Source organism: Pinus tabuliformis, chromosome J (assembly GCF_031772625.1).
Source record: "Pinus tabuliformis cultivar Carrire ecotype Pingquan chromosome J, CPIR1, whole genome shotgun sequence".
Lineage (NCBI taxonomy): Eukaryota > Viridiplantae > Streptophyta > Pinopsida > Pinales > Pinaceae > Pinus > Pinus tabuliformis.
Window position 1 is genome coordinate 1,137,577,754 of NC_142295.1, and position 20,550 is coordinate 1,137,598,303.

The window sequence follows — 20,550 nt, forward strand, 5'->3', positions numbered from 1 at the left end:
ACCCAAGAAACCTCCACAGGTTTCCAAGGTCTCCCAAAATCATGACAAGGCCAAACAATCACAACCAACCCCCACAATCCTAAGCAAGACTCCAACCCCCCTTTTCTTCCTTCCCCCTTCCCTTTTTATACCCTCTTTCCTCAACCACCTCTCATTAATGTCATTAACTTCTCATCCATCCTTAGTTGACTTCTCTTCTCCCAAGTAAGCTAGGAGTACATTTGGAATTGTGACATGAATATAAAATTGAGAATTTAATGGGAAAGGATCATGTCTTCTCCCAAGTAAATCTAAAAAGTACATTTGGGAATGTGAAGTGTAATTACATGGAGAGGACCATGTCTTCTCCTTAGTAAATGTGAGGGTACATTGGGGAATGTGAAATGAATAAATATATATTGATGATAAGATGGAGAGGACTATGTCTTCTCCCAAGTAAATGTGAGGGTACATTGGGGAATGTGAAATGTACTTACATGGAGAGGACCATGTCTTCTCCTTAGTAAATGTGAGGGTACATTGGGGAATGTGAAATAAATAAATATATATTGATGATAAGATGGAGAGGACTATGTCTTCTCCCAAGTAAATGTGAGGGTACATTGGGGAATGTGAAATGAATACATATATTTTGAAATAATGGAAGGAGACCATATCCTACATAATATTCAATTTGAGAAGGTAAGTGGGGAATTTGAATAATGGAAATCATAAATTTATATTAGACCAATATTTCTCAATATTTTCAGATAATGTAAATATTAACAAAATTTGTAGGATAAGATTTAAGTGGGGTATTACATACACCCCTCCTTCAGAAAACTTCGTCCCGAAGTTAGAATGAAAAGATACAAGGAGTTTGAAAGCATAGCAAACCAGAGAGAGTTATAGCATTAAAATTCGATAAGTCAGACAATGACATTACTTCCCATCAAGAGTCTCCAACTGATCTTTATCTTCCTATCCACCCTGGCCTACTTCCGTTCCCGCCCTATCCGTCCTCTGCTGCCTTATCAGTGGCAAAGGCCATACTGACCACTGATAAAACCGACATGGTGGGAGCGTCGAATGCCTCGACCGAACTTTCCCAGCAGGAATCTGGCAATCGTCATCACACATCTAGGGGGAGCGTTCAGCTGTCCTCCCCACGATTCCAGGTTTCGGAGGATACACGGTGGGAAACACCTCCACCCCTCCTTCAGAGCACGGAACACACTACAGAGCTGGTTGGACTTGTCATCGAATAATCCAGTCAGGTCGTCTTGCCACCTGTCATTTGCATTTTTTTTCTCGTGTCATAAGAGTGCATATCAAGTAGATACCAATGAAGTAAAATAATGTACATTATACCTTCCTCATGAGATGTCTCATCCTTCCCTCTTGGCTATCACATAGTTCTTTTCCCCTGTGGGTTAGCCTCTCATTCATGCATTTATATAACAACAAGACATATAATCATCACATTACTAAGTCTAGTATCCATGTGTCAATCTAGGAATTCTCGCTAAGTCATTCATTTACATAAATCATATCCACTTGAGCTATATATGAACCAAAGTAATTCTGATAAGTTACGCACTAGATAGTCCATCACTAAGTGAGTCATACATGTAGTCCATACATCAACCATTTCTATCATTAATATCAAATCTATCAACTGATTCATATAAGTAGTCTTATGTGTCAACCAAATGCATGAATATTACATAATGTTCATACATAAATAACATGGAAATAGTATCTTAACATAGGTAGCTATCTAAGTCAAAATAGGCATCACAGATGCTCAAAAAGTGAGGGGTAGTCACGATGCATAGTCTCTACATCCTCCCAGGTAGCAGATCCTGGGCTATACTTGTCCCACTGGACCTTAACTTGGTCCACCGTGCGACGTCTGAGATGTCGAACCCTACGGTCCAATATGCGTAATGGTTCTACCATTACGGTTGCCATGTCCGAGACCTGCAAGTCCTGCCAATCCAATTTGTGAGATTCATCAGAAACATAATGTCGTAAAACAGATACATGAAAAACATCATGCGTTTTATGCAAATGGGGCGGCAGTACAAGATGATAGGCAACTGGTCCAATCTTCTCCTTGATCCTAAAAGGTCCTACGAACCGAGGTGACAATTTCGTCCCCTTCCCAAACCAGATGGTGCTTTTGTTGGGCCAGATATGAATAAAAACTTGGTCCCCTACTTCATAACTGCGATCAATCCTATGTGAATCAACATAACTCTTCTGTCTATCCTGTGCTTCCTTTAACCTTTGTCGAACCTACTTTACCTGCTCCTCCATTTCTTGAACTAATTACGGGCCAACTATCACTCGGTCCTCCAACTTTTCCCAACTCAATGGCGTCCTGCAAGGTCTTCCATATAGAGCTTGATAAGGAGGCATCCCGATTGAACTGTGATAACTGTTATTATAGGCAAACTCTACCAATGGTAAGTACCTCTCCCACTGAGTCTGATTATCCATGACGTACATCCTAAGCATGTCCTCCAAAACCTGATTTACTCTTTCGGTCTGCCCATCTGTTTCTGGATGATATGCAGTGCTTAGGTTTAACTGAGTTCCCAGTGCTGACTGCAAACTTGTCCAAAACCTAGATGTAAATCGGGAGTCTCTATCAGAAATGATCCTTGTGGGCAATCCGTGCAGTCAGATAACTTCATTGACAAACACTCGCGCCACATCCGTAACATCGTAAGTGTCCCTTACTGGGATGAAATGGGCACTTTTGGTCAATTTATCAACTATAACCAATATAGCATTGTGCCTTTGGGAAGTGAGTGGCAAACCCACCACAAAATCCATGGAAATTACTTCCCATTTAGATGTAGGGATGTCATGAGGTTGTAGGAGTCCTGCTGGATGGCAATGATCAGCCTTCACTCGCTGACATTCAAGACATTTGGCGACAAACTGGACTATGTCATGCTTCATGCCTGCCCAAAAGAAGAGTTTCCTTGCGTCTGCGTACATCTTCTTTACCCCAGGATGTACACAATAGAGTGCTCTATGAGACTCTCCGAGGATGGTTTCTCTTATACCCCCTTCCTTAGGTACGTACATTCTCCCTTGGAATCTCAATAGCCCATCTGGTTCAAGGACATATCCTTCAAACTTTGGTTCTATCTGTTTCCCATTTTGGATAGCTGAGATGAATTTTAAATACCAACTATCTTCAAAGAGTTTCTCCAATATCCGCTCCCTTAAATTTACCTTTAAGGCTACTAGGGAGAAAGTTCGTGGACTCCTGCTTAGTGCATCCGCCACTACATTCTCCTTTCCCTTGATGTATGAGATTTCAAAATCATACTCACTCATGAATTCGCTCCATCGCCTTTGTCTGGCGTTCAAATCCCTTTGAGTGAAGAGATGCTTTACGCTTTGATGATCTGTTCTTAACTCAAATCTTCTCCCAATGAGGTAGTGTCTCCATAGCTTCAAGGCTAACATCACTGCTGCGAATTCTAAGTCGTGGGTAGCATATAACTCTTCATGCTTCTTCAATTTTCTAGAAGCGTAAGCTATTACTCCGCCTTCTTGCATCAATACTGCACCCAATCCCTGCGTCGAAGCATCAGTGTAGGCAGTGAAGTCTTTTCTCATGTCTGGTACTTGAAGGATCGGTGCACTAGTTAGTAACCTCTTCAGCTCTGTGAATGCAGTGCCACATTCATTTGTCCATTCATACCTAACCCCCTTTCGCTGTAATGCGGTGATGGGTTTTGCAATCCTTGAAAACCCTTCCACAAACCTGCGATAATACCTAGCTAGCCCCATAAAACTACGTACCTCATGGGCATTTTTTGGTACTGGCCAATCCATTATGGCCTTCACCTTTTCCGGGTCAACTGAAATCCCTTCTCCTGAAATGATGTGCCCAAGGTAATGGACTTTCTTTTGAAAGAAGGAACACTTTGACAATTTCCCATACAATTGATTTTCCCTTAAACAAGTCAATACTACCCTTAGGTGCTTTTCATGCTCCTTTTCATTCTTGGAATATATAAGAATGTCATCAAGGAAGACTTGCACGAATTGGTCCAAATACTTCCTGAACACACCATTCATGAGGCTCATGAATACTGCTGGTGCATTAGTTAAACTGAATGGAACAACTACGAACTCATAGTGCCCAAATCGAGTTCGAAATGCAGTTTTTGAGATGTCTTCCTCCTTTATCCTCAATTGGTGGTACCCAGATCGTAGATCGATTTTTGAGAAGACCACTGCCCCCTTCATTTGATCAAATAAGTCATCTATTCAAGGTATTGGGTACCTATTCTTTATCATGGCTCTGTTTAAGTCTCTATAATCTATGCATAGGCGCAGGGAACCATCCTTCTTCTTGACAAAAATTACTGGTGCACCCTAAGGGGAAATACTAGGTCTGATCAATCCCAAGTCTAAGAGCTCCTTTAACTGCATCTGCAACTCACAAAGCTCTGGAGTTGTCATCCTATAGGGTGTCTTAGATATTGGTTCTGCACCTGGTTTCAGATCAATGGTGAAATCAATCTCTCTTACAGGAGGTAATCCAGGCAATTCCTCTGGAAAAACATCCTTGAATTCAGCCAAAACTGGATGTTGATCCAGGGAAGGTCCTTTCTGGTCATTTACAGTCTTGACCAAATACAGTTTGCAACCTTGTCTTAGACAACGTTTTACCTTCATCATGGATATGAATCGTAGGGACACTCGCCTCTTGATTCCACAAATCTCAATTGGCCTACCTTCATCATCTAAACAGATCACCTTCTCCTTGAAACAGTCTACCAAAGCTCGATGATCTTCTAGCCAGTCCATTCGAACAATTACATCATACGTTCCCAATTCTGTGACGTATGCCTTTAACTTAGTCATACACACCCCGAGGTTTACCTGACATTGGTCAACACTAGGCCCTACTACTTGTTTTATTCCAGAAGCCATCTCGACTTGTTTAAAGTCATCATGCTCATAGGTTTCCAACCCACATTTTTCTAATGCAACTAGTGAAATGAAACTATCTGTAGCACCAGAGTCAAACAAAATTTTAACTTTTACTTTGTTTATCATACTTGAGGTTTCTACTACGGCAGACTGGTGTTCAACTTGCTGATTGTCAACTGTGGCATAGATTTGGTGGTGGCTACCTGCTTCCCCCATTGGTTCTTTTCCCTCTCTTCTGTTGTTACTGGTTCGAAACTCTGGGCAGTCCCGCTGGTAATGAGGTCCTCCGCATCCCCAACAAGTGATGCGTGGTGGACCTTGAACCGAATGATGTGGAGTTCTTTGGAAAGAGTTTCTTCCCCTGGAACCCCTACCCCCACTTGTTGTTCCTCGCCTATGACTTTGATTTGTACACGCCCTTGAAGCTGTGGGTGAAGCTGCACTAGAAACCATGGAAATTCCTACTGTTGGTGTTCTAGGTATAACCCTATTTCCATATGGTGGTGGCCTCCGACTTCCCCCCCTTGGGAAGGTACGAGGGGCCTTCCCCATAAACCCTGTTTGACGTGGAAAGATGGCTCTGCCTTCACCCTTTAAATCTAGGTGTTCTTCGACATAACGAGCCTGTTCTACAGCTTCTGCAACTGAGGATGGTTTCCACATCCGTACCATTGCCCTAATCTTAGGTCTCAATCCATACATAAAACGATCCGCTTGGCGCTGATCAGTATCCATGTAGGAAACATACTTGACCAATTCCATAAATCGAATTTCATATTCTTCTACAGTATGACCTCCCTGTATCAGGGCATGGAAGGCTCCTACCTGTTGTTCTTCATAATATGCTGGTAGGTACTTCTTCCTAAACCTCTCCTCAAACAATTCCCAAGTAACTGTGTCTGGAGTGAGGTGTAGTTGACGCTCCAAGTTACCCCACCAATTCAGAGCACTATCTCTGAGTTGGAATATTGCTATTTTGGCTTTGGAATTGGAATTGTAATGCCTTAGTGCGAAACACCTTCCCATCCCCTCTAACCAAGCTTCTGCACGCTCACTGGCACGACCTCCTGCAAATTCTGGGAGTTTAATCTTCTAGAGCTCTCTAGTAATGTCCTCAACCGGAGGTCTTCTATCATAATCTCTAGATCCCTCGGGGTTCCCTAACCCTGATGAAGGGTGTTCCCCTTCCATTTCATTTGTTTGGCGTCCTCTTAAGGTTTCATTAATTGCTTCCAAGGAACGCAGGATGAGAGTCAATTCTGGTGAAGGTAATGGGTTATTTGAAGGAGGTCCTTGTGAAGACTCTCCAAGCCCTTGGTTCCTTCGTGTTTTCACCATTTTGATTTGTTCAAAATCTGCGTGATATCTAAGACTTATTAGCATTATTCCTAACATTTTCTACCACATTCTAGATAGTCCATAGAGAACCCTAAGCAATAGATCAATTCAAGTTATGCAAGTTACTTCTTCGCCACAAAATTTAACTTTAGAACACGTTGATCTGTTTATTTTGGGAAGGCTGCATTTGTGTTTACTTCGATATTTATGCATTTAAATAACTTTGTTTATGCAAAGAACAAGTAGGAGATAGTAAACCAGAAAATGCAGTAAAGGTTCTGATGTGTTAGATTCAAAAATTTTCACAGAATGTATGTTTAACATTTATCTCAGCTACATGTAATATTGGGTTTGGGCATTAAACTTCATGCAAAAACTTGAAACTGAGTAAGGGCTACAGAAAACGATTTTCTTCATTTATGAATGTCTAAAGTGGGCCCCAATTGGGGGTCATAGATATCTACATTCGTGTTTACCAAGGTATTTTAGTAGTCATTGATTATGTGAACTAATATTTTATTGCACAAAGTGGAAAAACCCTAACCCAGCTCCAACTCCAAGAGGGTGAAGAGAAGATTATAAAACATTCACAAGAGTATTTTCTTCTAGAAAGGAGTTTTCCCTAAAAAAACAATTGGGAGTTGACTCTCCCCCATCTTTCCTTCTACGTGTTTCATCCCATTAGGTTTTCCATATATGATTTACAACAAGAGAATGTAGTATTGATAACTTTCTATATCCTTCCATGAGTCCCCATCATATTATAGTACTAGAGGAATAAAATTTATGTTTTTGCATTTATTTATTTTTGATAAATAAACAGAAAAATTAAGATAAAAGGATGAGGGAACCGGTGATATTAACAACTGTACAGTGCTATTTAGTGGCAACAAAATTTTCAAATCTTACATGGTATATATTTAAAATAAATGAAATTGGAGTCTAATACCCATTCCTATGATTTTTCCTTTATTAAATAATAGAAAATTAATAATTGATATCTTCTGCGTACTAAATAAGGAATGGAAGCGATGAAGTCTCCAAAGCTCCTAGAATCATACTTATGTGTTAATAAAAAAAAAAAAATGTTTCTAGATTTACGACCCCTCTGAAAACATTGTAGACATGCATGAAATACCTACTTTGGCACTAGTGGTTGTACTTGTGTTCGTATGTTGAGGAAGACGAGCTCTTAGCCAAGCAGAAGCAGTTTTAGGACGTACTCCAAGACAATGTTGCATCTTCAACTCGTGAGTAATAATTTTAAAATTGTTTTTATTATTATAAAAATTTTGGATATATTTATTTATCCAGCCTCCCTTAACTCACTTGTTAGTTTCCACTCTCTGAGGGATATTTAAAATCAAAACCTTAAAAGTTAACATTAACAGTATGGAAAGCAGTGTACATTAATCTAGGGGTCAATTGAAGAGCACATAAATCAGAGAATGTGGATTGAGGGCATAAAATGAGCAGTGTCGTTCAAAATCCTGGTGACCAAATTCACATTAAAGGGCATTCTATTCTAGAACATAAGCTCCAGCCCCCTCCTTAGTTTTTTTTGTATTCCGAAGAAACTTGCCAACTTGCCTCTTGTGAGTATCGCACTTGAACTTACTTTTGCCATGACCACAAAATTTTCTATCTTTGTAGCGTATTGAATGTCAAGAAATAAACTATCTTCAGTGTTTTGTATTATATTAAAGTGTCTATTTTCATGATGTATCACACGGAAGCAAAGTTTCCATATTTGTGGCGTATCGCATGAGAATAATATTTCCATTTCATTGTGTATCACAGCTCAACAATGTTTCTATTTTCATATGGCACCAAAATATTTTTAGCGCTGGTATTTTTTTATCTTTTATGTGTATTCTTTAATTTTGGTAATATTCATTTTGTATTTTATCTGTTCTCATTTTTTGAAATTATAGCCATATTCTTAAATTGCTCTTAAGCAGTATAAACTCAAAGCACAAACTAGATAAGAGAATCGAAATTACAAATAGAAAAAAAAAATCACTACAGTTTTGACTGATTCTTGAGCAAGCTTGACCATGTCTGGCGAGTATCAGAAGTCTAGCGAGTTTGACTAAATTTCACCAAGTCATGCCAAGTTTTGGAAAAGCTTTACAGCATTCCAGCGAAATGAGTGAAGTTGGTGAGCTTCCTGAGTAATTGGTGAGCCCTGTTACTTCGATCATGGCCAGTGATACTTGGTATAGGGAAAATAGACATCATTCAATCCAAGAGATGTAAATACCATAGAACACTACATTAATTTTGTTTCCAATTTTTTTCTCCTTTTCTTTGTGGAAACATGAGTCTTGTAATACAAAATTACAAGAAACTACATCAAGTACAATAAAGAAACTTACTCCCACTGCCAACCTAGGTCAGGAGGGCAACCCATATCAGTATCTCTCATATAGTTTCCAGGAAATATGGATATTGGGAGAGATTTGTATGGTCAGTTCATCCAAAATTCTGTGAAATACAATCCTACAGTTAGTAAATTTGTTACAGTCAAAGGTGGATTACATCTTATTCACCTTAGCAATGAAAGGATCTTTTTCCTGAGAACCGAGTAAAAAGGTTGGGCAACTAATGATTTCAGAGCGAGGTCCCCTAACAGAACCACCCAACAGAGACTTAGAAGGAAAACTGGGGAGATGTGTTGATTTTTTTTTTTTCATATTCAGAAGCAATTGCAGAAACAAAGGGCAGACTGCCCAAAAAAATGCTTTTCATCTATAGAAAAACTTGACTGCAACAAATTATTTACCCAGCACAGCAATGGTGGAAAATTGTTCCAACGGAAGGAAGAACCAGGGGGTGGATTTGTTTGGGGTAGCTAACTGAAGATGGCGAAGAATGGAGTTATGAGTGCTGAGATGGGAGCAGAAAAAGAAGAAGAGATCGAATTAATTTCTGGATCAACAGCACAAAAGAAATGGATCGAGACGGCTTTGCGGTTTCTACCTGTTGGATTTTGCATTTCAGCTCTTGCACTTATGCTTAAGAGCAAGCAGGGAAACGATTATGGAACTGTCGAGTATAAACATGTTGGCGCTTTCAGTCTTTCTGGGGCATGGTTTGTTTTTGCTTTTGATCAGGCATTTACATACTTGATGCTGGGAGCTGGAGCTTCAGTGACCGAAGTACTGTATCTGGCATATAAGGGAGATGAGCAGATCACATGGTCTGAACTATGCCCCTACTATGGAAGATTTTGCAACAGAGTAGAAGCCTCTCTGGTTTTAAGTTTTTTGGCTCTGTTATGTTTCATTCTTCTCTCCCTTATATCAGCCTACAGGGTGTTCAGTAAATATGATCCACCAAGTCTTTGCAAGAAAGACCAAATAACTAGCCAGAGTTGAGTGGTTATAAAGTAAGTAAAGAGAGTGCATGTAGTTGAGCACATTGTACATGCTCTATTGAAACCTGGTTAATGTTAATAAAGTAAAAACAGTAGTTTGTGCTCTTTAAAAAAATTTGGTTTGCTACCGAAAGATGAAATGTTACTACGAATCACAGGTCAACCAAATACTACCAAGTTGTGGGGAAAATAATAGCACCCCTCGCAAAACCATGCTCTGATACACAGTAGAATGTTAGCGAAAATAATGTATGTCACTCAATTTGCAAGTCTCCCGTTTGTTATTACCAAAATCGTAAGGTCCATGTAAAATTGGGAACTGACATTGAAGATTTGATTAGCATTGCAGAATTCAAGGCTTGTGTCCATACGAATTATCACGTGAACTTCATAGTTCGGAACAAATTTTGTTTGACCCCTACAATTATCTCATTAATAAAGATAACCATCGTTCCCTCACAATACTCATATTCAATGAAGTACGTATGAAAATTGACATCAAGGAGCAGGAATTTGACTCCATGGCAGCGATGCTGATGGGTAAAGGCTGTTAACCAAAACAGCTTAACAGCTACAAGGTCAGAGGTTCAAGCCCTCCTTCTAGCGGTCTTTGGGGTTTAGTGGGCTTTGGGTCCAGGTTTTGAACCAAAGCTCTGATACCATGTGTAAGGGCCTGATTCCTATTATTAGAGCCTCAATCTATTATACACTAACAGATCTATTTTCCTACTGATTTAAAAGTAATAAAAGGAGCTTACTGACCTTCTTACATAGCTTTAAACATTTAACATCTTATCATTTTATCATAAGCAACATAAATTAAGGTGAGCATTCCATTGATATCAACTTAACAAGAGTAGTCCCTGGAAAAATACCTGTTCCGGTGGTTGATGATGATACCTTTGTCCTATAGCTCCAACTGAATGCTCCTTATCACCGACCCAACCGGATTTACCTCCCAGCCAACTAGGAAATAAATTCCTAGCCCAGGAAACCTCCACAGGTTCCCTAGCCCTCCGTGCCCAAGTCCAACCAGATATAGTGTGTCCTCAAGAAGAATGTGCAAAACTAGATAATGATACTTTCCTCCTCTCAAACCCAAGAAACCTCCACAGGTTTCCAAGGTCTCCCAAAATCATGACAAGGTAAACAATCACAACCAACCCCCACAATCCTAAGCAAGACTCCAATCCCCCTTTTCTTTCTTCCCCCTTCCCTTTTTATACCCTCTTTCCTCAACCACCTCTCATTAATGTCATTAACTTCTCATCCATCCTTAGTTGACTTCTCTTCTCCCAAGTAAGCTAGGAGTACATTTGGAATTGTGACATGAATATAAAATTGAGAATTTAATGGGAAAGGATCATGTCTTCTCCCAAGTAAATCTGAAAAGTACATTTGGGAATGTGAAGTGTAATTACATGGAGAGGACCATGTCTTCTCCTTAGTAAATGTGAGGGTACATTGGGGAATGTGAAATGAATAAATATATATTGATGATAAGATGGAGAGGACTATGTCTTCTCCCAAGTAAATGTGAGGGTACATTGGAGAATGTGAAATGTACTTACATGGAGAGGACCATGTCTTCTCCTTAGTAAATGTGAGGGTACATTGGGGAATGTGAAATAAATAAATATATATTGATGATAAGATGGAGAGGACTATGTCTTCTCCCAAGTAAATGTGAGGGTACATTGGGGAATGTGAAATGAATACATATATTTTGAAATAATGGAAGGAGACCATATCCTACATAATATTCAATTTGAGAAGGTAAGTGGGGAATTTGAATAATGGAAATCATAAATTTATATTAGACCAATATTTCTCAATATTTTCAGATAATGTAAATATTAACAAAATTTGTAGGATAAGATTTAAGTGGGGCATTACATAGCGAGTATGAACAATAGGGGCGAGAGAGGGCAGCCCTGGCGCAGACCCCTTTCGGCTTGGAAGAAGGGAGAGGGGAACCCATTTACAATAACCGCATAATTAACATTCTCGATACATGCCATCACCCACCGAATGTTTTTTGTGTTGAGGCCGATCTTTGCAAGGAGGCACTCCATGAACCCCCAGTCTAAGCAATCAAAAGCTTTCCTCAGATCAATCTTCATGATAGCCGCCGGTAAGCTTTGAGCATACATGGAGGAGAGGCATTCCTGTGTGTTGGCAACAACATCCAGGATGTTTCGACCATGCAGAAACGCATATTGATCCTTTGATAAAAAGGTGGCCAGATTCCCTTTTAGTCTCTCAGCAATAATCTTTGTAATAATCTTGAAAGATATATTACACAAAGAGATAGGTCTGAAATCGTTAAACGATTCCGGATCAGATTTTTTAGGAATGAGGGCAATCAGCGTTGAGGAAGTGATATGGTGAATATGACTTTAGAAAAAATTTCTATCATACACATCAAAAAATCAACAATCTACATAAAGATACCCACATATATTTACTTTAGAAAAAATCTCTACATTGTCATGGTATTAGGTAAAATTAGCAATTGACATAAACTCAGAACACATATGTGCAAATTCTTCAAAGTTAATATAAAAATAAAGAAAAAAAAATGCATTATTCAAAGCATTAAAAATATTGTACAACTATTTACCAGTGAGCCGGTATCCAAAATAGTCATATGGAGGTGAATTTGTTTTTATCCTCGATAGATTTTTTGAGTCTATTTTGTTTTTTTAACCAATAAATTAGGTAAATCGTAATTAAATCATAAATGAAAAACAAAAAATAACTACTTAGTGACCATTCTAAGAGGGTAACAATTTTTTTAAAGATACCCTGTCAATAAGATTATTTAGAAAATGATTTATTCAATGAAATGACTCTTCATTATTTAAAATTTAACAGATATTTATATTTATAAATTTTTATAAAAAATTAGAATAACTTTTTTGAAATATCATGTGTATTTAATTAACACACAATAAATGTTAATAAATATTTTTCTTTTATATTAAATTTTCTGACAATAGAGTTATAACAATGGGTTTAAAAAAGCAATCTCATAATAATCTTTTTTAACTTATTAATTTTATAGTATCTAAGAATATAATTTCAATTTTATTTTATCGCTTAAAATGCATGAAAATTTATTAATTTAAAAACCTTTAAATGTGAAATATTATGATATTTTTAATTTTAACAATGTGTAAGCTTATTTCGTATAGAATAGACAGTGATGAGGTGTGTTATTAAGACATTTTGTGATATGAAAGTTATTGGTTCAAAGTTATGTGAGAAAAAATCTAGCAATTTTAAAAATTTAGTGTAGCCCAAATCAAGCACAAACCCCAAATAATTTTGACAACTTAAATACGGTTAAGTCATAATGTGCAGTGATGTAAAACTCACACTACTTAACAAATAATAATAATAATAATAAATATTTTGATTATCATTATAAATTAATCCCTATACACACTTACCAATCATTTAATTTAAATAAATATACCAATTTAATATCACCACATTATTGATTGATTTAATCCATTATTTCATTATTGATTAATTTAATCCATTAATAAAATAAATATGTTAACTATCCAATCTAAACATATTACTATTAGCTTTATCGTTAAAGTTATTTCTCAAACCATTTTGGGTACAATATAAACTTTAATTTTTCATCTCATTTTCTTCATGCTCGTGGGCTCCATATTGCATTGAATATCATGACGCTGGGCACAGGCTATCCTTCATTAAAAAGTAAAATACCAGTCACTTCTTCTTCTCCACTTCGAAATTGCCTACCATTCCACTTTAAAAAAAATAAATTAAATTCACCTACCAAGATGCTAAAAAACAACCGTCTAAAATACCAGTCACTTCATCTTCTCGACTCCGAAACCACCTACCATTCCACTTAAAAATAATAAATTAACCTCACCTACCAAGCTGCTAAAAAAAATCCTGAGCCAGAACCCACAACCACAATCATCCCTTTGTGTTGCCCATCAAAAAAGCAGGCTCTTTGAAGTAGAGAGAAGGAACATTTGATCTTCTTTCCAGTTTGACCGTCATGTCTATAAATAACATGTTTATGAACAATCCATTAAAATTCATTTTAAAGCTACCTTTGGCTTATACTTGTACCTTGTTGCTACCTTGTGCCTTGTTGCTCCCATATCTGTTTCTGTTATTGTGCAATGACAGACCTGCAAGCATCCGCTCCCTCCACGTCCAGTGCCTCCGCTAGCACTCCTATCTGTTACGACATATTCCTCAATCACAGGGGCCCTGATGTCAAAAACACCTTCGCTAGCCATCTTTATCATCGCTTTCTTGCGCATGGATTGCAACCTTTCCTGGACAGGGAGGAACTGCAGGCAGGAGATTACTTAACCCCTCAGATTGAAGGCGCCATCAGAACCGCTTCGGTCCACATCACTATTTTCTCTCCAAGATACGCGGAATCAAAATGGTGCCTGGATGAGCTTGTCCTTATATTGAAGTCTGGGGTGACTATTATTCCCGTTTTTTATAATGTGAAGCCTTGGGAGCTTCGATGGAAAGGACGGTATACTGAAGCCCTAAATAGTCATGAACAGAAAGGCAGATACGACCCCCAGACAATTGAGAATTGGAGAAAAGCCCTTTCCGAAGTCTCGAAGTTAATTGGTTTCGAGCTCGAGGCCTTTAACGGGTTGGAACTCAAACTCTCTGTTATCAATGTACTAGCTCTTTTATCGTATCTGTTATCAATATACTAGCTTCTATTGACATGCACTTACTGTTTTTCTTGTTCTTTTGTGACGATCCAGTGACGAGGGGAAGCTGTGTGAAAGCGTCGTCCGATGCGCGCTTAAAAAGTGCAGTAAAACAGTGTTACATGTGGCCACATATCCAACTGGTCTACAAGAAAAGGTAGAAGAGTTTGAAAACATAGTGTCATTGCAGCAGCATAGTGGGAAGGTTCAGATCCTGGGGATTGTGGGCTTAGGTGGAGTCGGTAAGACAACACTAGCCAAAGATTTCTTCAATAGGAAGAGTTTCGAGTTTACAAAATCCTGCTTCTTATTTGATGTTAGGGAGATTGCAGGTAGAAATTCTTTAAATTTCTTGTAGAGCAAACTGCTCAAGGGCTTGACTCATGTGGATTTGCAGTTAGATACAGTTAAGGAAGGCTTAGAAAAGCTCAGCATGTATCTGTTAGCTTCTAGAGCTCTAATAGTTTTAGATGATGTGGATGATGTTGCTCAGTTAGATGCGTTTTTGCCATTAAAGGACGTCCTTCATTCCGATAGCCTAATTTTGATAACATCTAGAAACAGGGATGTCCTCACAAGCTCAGGCATTGCTGACCGGTCAATCTATGAGTTAACTTGCCTCAATGTACAACACTCCCAACAACTTTTCTGCTCTCATGCCTTCTGCCAGCCCTATCCGCCGCCAGGATTCTCCTCTTTTGTAGATGAGTTTTCAAGTGCTTGCAACGGATTGCCCCTATCTTTAAAAGTGCTTGGGGGGCTTCTTTGCGGAAATGATAACAAATCTTACTGGTCAGATCAATTGTTCAAACTTAGACACGTAAGGCTTCCAAACGAAATTCGTAAATGTCTTCAAATTAGTTATGATGCATTGAATGCAGAGGATCGGCAAATATTCTTAGACATTGCTTGTTACTTCATTGGAGAAGACAGCGATAAGGCAATAAGAATATGGGACGGATTAGGCTGCAAGGGCTCCGTGGGGCTTCTAAATTTACAGAACAAGTGCCTTGTTAATGTGGATAGGGACAATAAAATAGAAATGCATGACCACCTTAGGGATTTGGGACGACATATTGCAGATGGGGAAATGCCTCGTCGACTTTGGCGACGGACCAACGAATTTCAGGCTTTGTCACAACAATCAAGTGTAAGTGCCTCAATCCTTCAAACCTTCGTATCCATATCAACGATTTTCATTTATTCTTTAATCAACAGCATCAAAATGAGAAGCCTGGTTGCTATGTTTTATTTGTTTACTGTTTGTTTCTAAATTATGAACAGGGAATAATCCCGGTGAGAGGGATCAGGACGATTGATAACGTCATTGTTTGCTCCGATGTCAGAAGCACGATTCCTGGCATCATTACCTCGTTCAAAAGTTGGAGCATAGACGTGTTGAGAAAGATACAAATTGGCGAAACAAAAACTAAATATAAATTTCTACTAAGATTATTGAGTATGGTTAAGTCACAAAATTTGATATGGCTCAGCTTGAATGGCTGTCTTGATTCTTACCTGCCTTCCTGGACACCGATGAAGAATTTGAGGGTTTTAGATGTGGAGGGAAACAAATTTCTGTGGCCAGGAAAATCTCAGGTCAAAGCTTAAGATTGGTCCTATGTTTATTCTTTTCGTTTTCAATTTTTCCTGTTCTATGTAAGGTAGGTTATTGCTGCTGACGTACCAACACAGGAGTCTAGAACACATTTGAAGGATTTATTATATCTTATATTTCTTAGAGTGGAAAGGTAAAAATTTGCATTGCAGGCACCTCTGGAGTTGCGGGAATTAAATATTTCTGCTCCCCTTTTAAAGTTTCCCAAGTCCATTGGGCAACTGAAGCATATCGAAAGGATTACGGTGGATGGTCGTGGAGTAGGTCAACTGGAAGCTTTGCCAGAGGAATTTTGTGATCTGCGCTCGCTCAAATACCTAGGCCTAAGACGCCTATTGTGTATGGAGCGGCTTCCTGCTTCTTTCGGGCACTTAACAAATCTGCAGCACCTCGATCTGTCAGGCATGATTTTGTCTAGGTTTCCAGATAGCTTCGGCAATTTAATTCGGCTTAAATATCTGAATCTGCGAAATTGCGTCAATTTGACCATGTCGAAGGAAACATTTGGCAATATCAGAACCCTGGAGTATTTGGAGCTTTCAAACTGCCTGAGCATCAAAGTATTGCCTTTACAACTGGCACGACAACGATCCATGGAAGAGCTCCATTTGTTACGTATGTTGCATTTAAAAGAATTGCCCGAGGATATTGGAAACCTAAAGAATTTGGAACTTCTATATGTAGGGAGCCCTTTGTTGGAAAGGCTGCCACGTTCCCTTGGTCAGTTACGCAGTCTGAGGCAACTGCGTCTAGAAGGTTGTGAAAAATTGGAAACTTAAAACAGAAAACTCACACAACTTCATTAATTTATTTGCTCAATTACATCACACTTATATAGGAAATATGTGCAACTAATTCCTAACCACTCACAACTAATTCTGTTCAACCACTTACAACTAATTCTGTTTAACCACTCATAACTAATTCATTTCTGCATTATTCTCACATCCTCCCTTAATGGAGAAATGGATTTTCTACAATACCTAACTGACTTCTAAAAACTTCAAATTTGATTTTACCAAGGGGCTTAGTAAATATATCAGCCACATTATCCTTGGTGTTACAAAATATTAATCCAATTTCATTTGTCTCAATTTTCTCACGTACAAAGTGGTACTGTAACCCAACGTGTTTTGTTCTAGCATGGTAAACTGGATTATGTGCTAATTTGATAGCACTCTGATTATCACAATTGATACATGTTGCACCACTTTGCGATTCTTCAAGATCCGCAAGAATTCTCCGCAACCAAATAGCTTCACAGGTGGCATTGGTCAAAGCTTTGTACTCTGATTCTGTTGAAGACAAAGAAATAGTTGGTTGTTTCTTACTACTCCAAGATATGACCCCTGATCCAATATGAAATGCATAGCCAGAGGTAGATCGTCTGTCATCTGGATTTCCTGCCCAATCTGAATCAGAAAAACCTGTCAGTACAACATCAGATACGTCAGTATACATAATACCAAGATTCACTGTACCCTTTAAGTATCGGAGAACTTTCTTTGCAGCATTCCAATGATTTCTTGAAGGCTTAGCCATGAATTGACTAAGGATACTGACTGAGTATGCAATGTCTGGCCTGGTAGTGGTGAGATAGTTCAAACTTCCCACTAACTGACGATATAATGTTCCATCTGCCTCTTTCGAACCATCTTCTTTGTACAACTTTGCATTCTGTTCTAAGGGAGTTGACATAGCTTTACAATCTGTCATATTGAACTTTTTAAGAATCTCCTTTGTATATTTGCTTTGAGTGATCAAAGTTTTACCAGTTTCTCTCCATACCTCAATGCCTAAACGGTAATGCATTTCACCCAAATCTTTCATTTCAAAAACCTGTGACAACTGAACTTTAATTTCTTCAATTAACTTGTGAGCACTGCCTGTTATAATGAGATCATCCACATACAAAGATATTAAAGCAACATTTCCTTTTTCATCTTTCTTAACATACAAGTTAGGATCATTTTTGCTTTTCACAAACCCATTCTGAAGAAAGAAGGTATCAATCTTTACATACCATGATCTTGGTGCCTGTTTCAAACCATACAATGCCTTTCTTAACCTGCAAACCAGATGCTCCTGTCCCTGTTTGACAAACCCTTCAGGTTGAACCAAATAAACTTCTTCCTTTAAATCACCATTTAGAAAAGCAGATTTGACATCCATTTGATGTATATTCCAATTATGTTTTGTGGCTAAGACAATCAGTAATCTAATTGTATTCAACTTAGCTATTGGTGCAAAAGTGTCTTCATAATCAATGCCCTCCTGTTGAGCATATCCTTTTGCTACTAATCTTGCCTTAAATTTATCAATTGTACCATATGCTTTAAATTTTGTTTTGTACAACCATTTGCTTCCAATTGGAACTTTATTTTCAGGAAGTTCCACTAATTCCCATGTTTGATTTTTCATAATAGAAGCATACTCATCATTCATAGCATTAATCCATGGTTCATGTTGTTTAGCCTGTTCATAATCAATTGGTTCTTCAACATTCATTATATTAGACATTAAGGCATAGTCTCTATACCTTTCAGGAAGCCGAGTTTGTCGGGATGACCTTCTTGGTGTGGGTGTTCCATCCATGATTCGTTGGCTTTGAGGTGTATCACCTCCTTGTGATGACTCACTGCTACTAGATGTGCTCATACTGCTGCTATCATTCTGATCCTGTACCTGTACCTGGACCTGTTCCTGTTCCTGCTTAATCAAAGTATCAAGCTTGAGATGTGCATCACTAGAAATATGCCATGTATCATTCTTTGTGTTACTTTTATCAGTCTGCTCATGAAACAATACATCACGACTTGCAAATAGTTTATGGGAACTTGGATCAAACAATTTATAGGCTTTCTGATCCGTACAATATCCAATGAAAACACACTTGATGGACTTGGCATCAAGTTTGCTTCTGTTAGCCTTAGGAATATGAGCAAAAGCAGTACATCCAAAGACTTTGAAATGACTCACATCAGGTTTATAACCATAAAGAACCTCAAAAGGAGTTTGAAAAACTAATTTCTTAGTGGGACATCGATTCTTCAGGTAAACAGCAGTGTTAATGGCTTCTGCCCAGAAACCATTAGAGATGTTCTTACCTTGCAGCATACTACGAGCAGATTCCACCAAGGTTCTATTCCATCGCTCAGCAACACCATTTTGCTGAGGGGTATGTGGCACTGTGAACTGTTGTTGAATTCCATTAGATTTACAATAGGTGTTAAATGTTTTTGATTTATATTCACCCCCTTGATCAGATCTGAGTATTTTGATGCACTTTCCTGTTTGTTTTTCAACCATATTTCGAAACTCTTTAAAATACTCAAATATGTCACTTTTCCTTCTAATGAAATAGACCCAGGTATATCTAGATCTATCATCAATAAAAATAACAAAGTATGAAGCACCACCAAGAGACCTAGTTTGCATAGGTCCACATACATCAGTGTGAATTAATTCAAGTATATCATACTTTCGTTTCTCAGTATGAACAGGAAACTCTTCTCTATGCTGCTTACCAAGTGCACACGCTTCACATGGTAAATGTTCACACTTCATAACAGGAAGACCTTCAACCATTGATTTCCTTTGTAACAACGATAAATCATTGTAATTTAGGTGCCCATACCTGTGATGCCATAATTCTACTGTCGATGTCTCTTGAGATGTCAATGCAACATGGCGCTTGACTGTCACATCCAATCTGTACAATCCTCCAACCCTGGTACCTGTAGAAACAACCTTGTAGTGGTCCTGAACATCTTTCACTATACACCCCAATTTACCAAATTCTACTTTTAAATTATTATCAGTGATAGTGGAAACAGATAGCAAATTCTTTTTGAGAGCAGGGACATACATCACATTATGAATCTGTCGCATTTGTCCATTAGGTAAGTACACATTTATTATGCCATAGCCTTGAACTTTAAGTGACCTATCATCTCCTAGGTAAATGTGTGTACCATCAGATTTCTCATAATATTTATCATACCATTCTTTATTACAAGTCATGTGTGCCGATGCACCAGAATCTATAAACCAAGCATTCTCATCCTCAGTTTCAGCAGACAATGCAGCATCAGAAAGAAATAACTTAAGATTTTTAAATCCATCATTCACTGAGGTGTCTCTGTTTATGTAATTTCCATTATGCCTGCGATGTCTTTGATTTGATTCATTGTTCTTTCTCCTATAGCAATCTTTAGCCAGATGTCCAGGTTTTCCACAATAATGACATTCAATGTTCCTTTTAACATAAGAATCAGGAGGTGCCATACCTTTCTGCTTTGCTTGAAAACTGCCTCTGTTTCTGTCCCATGGTCTCCCTCGGAATGGTCTTTGGCCTCTTGCAGTCAAAGCCAAATCAGAACCATTTGACTCCAGTTCAAAAGTTTTCATGCGCTCTTCTTCTTGAAGAAGAATTCCAGCCAATTCTTCAAATGTAGGAGGTGTCGGTCTAGCTGAGAGAGCTGAAATAAAGACTTTATAATATGGGACTAACCCCTTTAAAGTAACAGTTA

General features: G+C 38.3%; 2 pseudogenes across 1 annotated transcript; both read left to right on the plus strand.

The window, feature by feature from the left end:
• Positions 1–9,087: 9,087 nt before the first annotated feature.
• Positions 9,088–9,859, plus strand: LOC149231096 (CASP-like protein 2A3 pseudogene; annotated as a pseudogene).
• A 3,885-nt stretch (positions 9,860–13,744) lies between these two features.
• On the plus strand, positions 13,745–16,797 carry LOC149231097 (disease resistance protein RPV1-like; annotated as a pseudogene). Its single transcript, XR_016248420.1, has 4 exons — positions 13,745–14,336; positions 14,455–15,637; positions 15,679–15,999; positions 16,171–16,797. The product of XR_016248420.1 is annotated as a disease resistance protein RPV1-like (transcript).
• Positions 16,798–20,550: the final 3,753 nt, after the last annotated feature.